Consider the following 5,839-nt stretch of genomic DNA (forward strand, 5'->3'; position numbering starts at 1 on the left):
CTTCTGCCTCCGTTCCCATTGCGTGATTTTACGTGTTTGCGCATGCGCAGTCAGGTCCCCAAAGTGACATCCATTTACGCGTAAAGGCAGTGTAGAGAGCTGCCTTTGAACGTAACTGCGCTATGCTAAATGCTATGCGTAAGTTCACAGTGCATTAGTGAATAGATGACACGTGACTGCTGCTGCTACGTTCTCTAGCTAGTGGGCGGGTGACAGCGCTAGAGATGATAGAGAAACTTAGTTTTGAGGAAAAACGACAGCTTTTAAAAGATGGAGACCAACACCTGAGCTACCAGACCTTCAGCAAAGGTAAGGTTAGAACATTGTTGGTACTTTCTACAGTGAATGGAACAAAAGGAAGGATTGATTTTGTGGATGCTCCTCACTGAGGATGTTGTTGTTGTCATTTTCTCCATGTTTCTGTGTTTCCAACACAAACAACAGATGTTCTGCCGTGTCATGAGATATATGTTGTTGGAGAGTATGGAGGCTATATTAAATAATTGGTTATGTTTCTTTAATGGTGTTTATGATGTTGATTTTGTTAGATGATAAATACTTGTTCATGTGGATCTTGTTGGGTTTTTCCTTTATATTATGAATTTTATATTTTGATAAGTGCATTGAGATGACTTTGTTGGAAATTGTTTTATACAAATAAAATTGATTTGAATTGAATTAACATTTGACAGCAGAAACATATGAAATTGTCATTGGTGGTCTCCATTTGCAACGTGCCTACCCAGCCCTAGTGGTCACTGCACGTTACTGCTTTCTACAGTTTCCAACACAAACAACAGATGTGCTGCCATGTCATAATATATTTGTTACAAGGCAAAAGGGTTGTGTCATGGCAATCTTAGGACAAAAACACTGTGAGCAATCAGGTTCCAAAAATCAGTTGATTTATTTTCTCTTTAGTCCAAAACAGCAATTGTTCTTCAAACACAAGGAAAGAGTGAGAGAATCTTCAAAAAAATAAATACTCGCACAAAGTGTTCAGCTCAGACCTGCTCAAAGATCTCCACTCCAGGCATGCTGCAGGAGCCATTTCGGCTTCTTTTTTCCCCTTCTCCTTCACTTCCTGCTCAGTTTTATAGGCCTGAGGCTCCTCCTCCTCAATCTCTGCCTCTCATTTTTTTTAATCAAAACTGAACCCTTTATAATTACAATAAAACAAGAATTTAACAAATTATATTAAACACAATTTTTCCTCTTGCAGAACAAATGTTTGATTTATACATGAAAAAGATATTGTTTATTTTTTATTTTTCTGTGAGGGAGCTTTTGCTTCCTAACAATGTTGTTGGGAGAGTATGGAGGCTATATTAAACAGTGTTGGGAACGTTACTTTAATAAAGTCATTAGTTATAGTTTATCACTACTTGTTCCAAAAATTAACTGAGTTAGTAATTTAATTACTCTATAATAAAAGTAACTCATTACCAAGGAAAGTAACTATTTGCGCTACTATTAAAAAAAAAAAAAAAAAAGTTGTTTTATGCAAAATAATTCAGATTTTTAGATGTGTGTGTCGTTATGAGGTGTTTCATTAAATTATAGTTGTTTACAACAGATGTGGACAAAGTCTTCACTCCTGGATATAATGAACACTTCACATGTACGTTCTTGTTTTTGATCATAATTAATATAAAGTAGTGTTTGTATCGTCACCTTAAAAATAACAACTTTTCATCAGATTGTTCCACGCTCACCATCTCTGCTGATTCATCAAATCTGTAGTGTGTGTGTGTGTGTGTGTGTGTGTGTGTGTGTGTGTGTGTGTGTGTGTGTCGGTTGGCACGTCGCCTTAGCCAATCATAATCTCTCACCTTGTTTTTAACCCACCTCCTCACTACAGCTGAGTAAGAATCCAGGGATGTTTTCAGATAAAAGTTTATTTAATCAAACGCACCGTATTTAACGTTCAGTAACGATAACGCCGTTATTTTAAACGCCGTTATTCCAAACACTGATATTAAATCATTGTTTATGTTTCTTTAATGGTGTTTATGATGTTGATTTAGTTTGATGCTAAATGCTTGTTCATGTGGATCTTGTTGGGTTTTTTCTTTATTATTATAAATTTTATATTTTGATAAGCGCATTGAGATGACTTTGTTGTAAATTGCGCTATACAAATAAAGTTCAATTGAATTAACACTTGCCAGCAGAAACATACGAAATTGTCATTGGTGTCTGGATTTGCAACGTGCCTACCCAACGAGTTTTAGGAGTTGCTCCTTTTACTTCTCAGAACAGAATGTAAAGCTCAGTTAGATGATTAATGAGTGCGTTCTAACACAGACCTTCCCCATAACAAGCTACACTAGAGAACTCACTCACACGTGCTGTCCCTTAGAGGTGAAAAAGCTAAAAGTGGCACATATTGTTGCTGGGGGCTCTCTTTGCGGGGTCTCTCCGGGCAGTGCAGGCCTGGTGGGGCGTGGAGGTGCCCCTTCCCTACGGGTGGGGCTTGGTGCTTGTCTCGTCTCCTGGTTGCCTTGGGGGCACGCCTCGCGGCGTGTGGGTCTGGGTTGGCCTGCCGTGCTGAGGTGGGGAGTGGGCGCGCTGGGGGGTGCTGGCCTTTGCGCCGGAGTTGCTTGGCACTCTGGGATGGTGCTCTTTGCTGGGGGGCGGCTCTAGCGGTTCCGGTGGTTGAGGTTGGTATCGGCCGCTTGGTTGGTCTGTCCTGCTATCTGCGGGCTGGCAGGTGGGTGGGTTCTGCGCCTTTGCCTTTCTGTGCCCTACCATGCCTGTGGGTGCGGCGCCAGGTGGCCACCGCTTGGGCTCTGCGGTGTAGCTGGGCCCTTTGGTGGGGGGGGCTTTCTAGGGCTCATCGCGCGGGCGGCATCAAGGAAAGGCGATGTGCCTGGGGGGCCGGCGGGGCAACTTGCAGCATCCCCTTGGTTCCCTCGGCAAGGTGAGCTGAGACTTGAGCCGGCAGACAGTAGCCAAGCATTCCGGCGTCCACACCCAGGGTGTGCATTTTTTCAGAAGTTCTCTCAGTGGTGCAGTGGTCAAGGAGTAGTGGGGAAGGAAGCGCAGGTAGTAGGCTGTCATCCCTAGGAATTAAGCTAGTTGGCTGGACAAGAAGGCTTGGCAAGCTGCTGCACCGCTGCCACATTTGAATGAATTGGGCTGATGCCAGTAGGACTGAGGTGAAATCTCACAAACTCGATGGCTGACGCGGCAAAGGTGCACTTTTCTCCATTGAGGTTATGGCTGGCTAGAACATTAAGCACCTTAGCCAAGTGCTCGTCATGCTCCGTCAACGTTGAACCGTGCACCACTATGTCGTTCAGATATATGACCACACCTGGGATGCCAGCAAAAATTGTGGACATTATTTTTTGGAAACAGCTGGGGGCCGAGCTAAGGCCAGAGGGCACGCGAGTGTAGCAAAAAACACCAATGTGGGTCAAAAACAGCTGTCAGGGTGCAGCGGGACCTGTAGATACCCCTGGCGGAAGTCGAGTTTGAAAAAAACTGAGGAGCCATAGAACTTGGCTGACAGTTCTTCCACTGTTGGCAGTGGGTGCCTGTCCGGGATAACCGACTTGTTTACTGACCTGAGGTCAATGCATGGGCGGAGCCTCCCAGACTTTTTCTTAGACACCACCAGGTTGAAAATCCAAAGTGAGGCATTCACCCTCTCAATTATGCCTGCGTCCAAGAGCTTTTGACGATCGGCTGTAACGCCATCATGCAGGGCGAGGGGGAGGCGGCATAGTGGCTGAATGACAGGGTGCACGTCAGTCCTGAGAAGAGGTAATTAAAGGCCGTGAGGCAGCCCAGGCCATTGAACAGAGAAGGCCACCGTTGCTGCCAGGTGAGCCCACAGACATGATTGTGGACCCCGTGTTGTCCAGCAGTGAGAAGCCAAGATCGAGGAAAAGGTCCAGGCTCATGAGGTTCACCCCATGCTGGGAAACCTGAAAGGTAAACAATGGGAGGGTCCTGGTCCCATTGCAGACAGGGAGGTCGATCGTGCCAAAAAAGGCCAATTTCAGTATGTCCATAACCGTACAGGTCCTCAGCGCCTGCATTGGGAGTCCGAGTGGCACGTTTAGCAGTGAGCGAGAGGCACCCATGTCCAGCAGTTATGGCAGGCACACCCCCTCCATCTCCACTGTGCACCATTTAAACGGCCGACAGGCGGAATTCACCGAATTAATGGTTGTTGGTAGCCGTTGGTTGGGTAAATATGATGATGTGCTGTCAGCAGGGGCAGAGTGGCAGACTTTAGCAAAATTATTATTTTTCCCACAGCGTCAACATTTCTGACCCCTTGCAGGACAGACTGGAGCTCTAGCAGTGTGCGATGGCGAGCCACAGTTGTGTTTTGGCGCCCAACAAAGTTAACCTCAAAACTGTCTTCGGGTGACTCAGAGCGAGGGTGTACAGCTGGCGGTGAAATAGTCTGTGCCATGAGGGTGGATGGCGAGGTGAGCTGGCTGGGCTTCACTAGTTTTACTGTTAATGAGGCTGCAGACTCCAGCTGGAATACCATATCAATAGCCTTAGTCAGGGACAAATCATCAGGGGACGTTAGTAGCTTCTCCCTGAGTTTGGGGTTGTTGATCTCTTATTAGCTCCTCCTCTACCTGCCCAAATTTGCATAGGCTCGCCAAGCCCTTCAATTCAGTCACGTAATGGTGAACAGACTCACCGTCCTGCTGTATGCGCTGTCGGAAGACGATCCGCCAAAGCATGACGTTCTGAGGAGCAGCAAAGTGTGCCGACAGTCGTGTGACACACTCGTCGTATGTAGCGGCGGGTCAGAGAGTCCAGAAGATCCTCTGTCCCTCGCTGCCCAGGTTGTGAATCAGCATCGGTCTGTGCCGTTTGTTGCTAGCGCTCATTAGCCCCATGGCTGTGATGAATGTCTCAAAAGATTCATGCCAGCGAGTCCACGGCACGGGCGGGTCGCCGGGTAGGGCCAGGAACGGAGAGAGAGGTGGGAACAGAAACTTCATCCTCATCGCCAATATTGTGTAAGTAACTCACGAATTGCAACCCGTTTGCTGCTGAAGAACTTTATTATGCTTCACACAGACACACTAGCACATGTAAGGGCCGTATTGTCATCAGGCACTTCCGATAATATCGCCCATTGCTAACGTTGTAGATATATAAGGTGATGGATGTGTGAGGGCCAAATTGTTATCAGGCACCCCACAGTTGTATTATTTTTGATTTTGACATTTTGGTTTATTATTCTGTTAGATATTCCTGTACAAGGGCACTGTGATATTTTAGTTGGTATATTTGTGGATTAAATCGGATCAGTATAACATAGGCACTTTTGGGGCAGCACAGGGGTCCGTGATGCCATGTGTAGCTCAGTCGACCCAAATGTCCGAGAGTGTACAGCCACTGAGTGTATGTGCTTGTGTCCCTGTGTTTCAGAGTGAAGTAAAAAGAATAATTAAAACCCCATGCACGCTTGGTTCTTTGTGTACAAGTGTGCAACACACACTCTTTACGTCATAATGTCATAAAACCCACGTACACAATAGGAGATTTATATCATATATCATCATTTTGAGAAAATATATTGAGATATGAGTTTTGTCCCTATTGCCCAGCCCTAGTAGGAACGTTCACAGCATTTCAATGTTAATAAAGGTCGACCAACCAGATTATAATCATATAAGTGTATTTAATAAGTGGTTGATAAGTGACTATTTTAGACTCAAGGATTCTTCCAATTGAATCCCACATCTGACTTTTTTTTTTTCATTTTTAAATATTTAACACAGCAAATTCCACCTTTAAAAATACATATACGTAAAAAAGAAACATTTTAGGGTATTTCCTGGGTTAGGGTTAGGGC

Source organism: Gouania willdenowi, unplaced genomic scaffold, assembly GCF_900634775.1.
Source record: "Gouania willdenowi unplaced genomic scaffold, fGouWil2.1 scaffold_3_arrow_ctg1, whole genome shotgun sequence".
In the NCBI taxonomy this organism is placed as follows: domain Eukaryota; kingdom Metazoa; phylum Chordata; class Actinopteri; order Blenniiformes; family Gobiesocidae; genus Gouania; species Gouania willdenowi.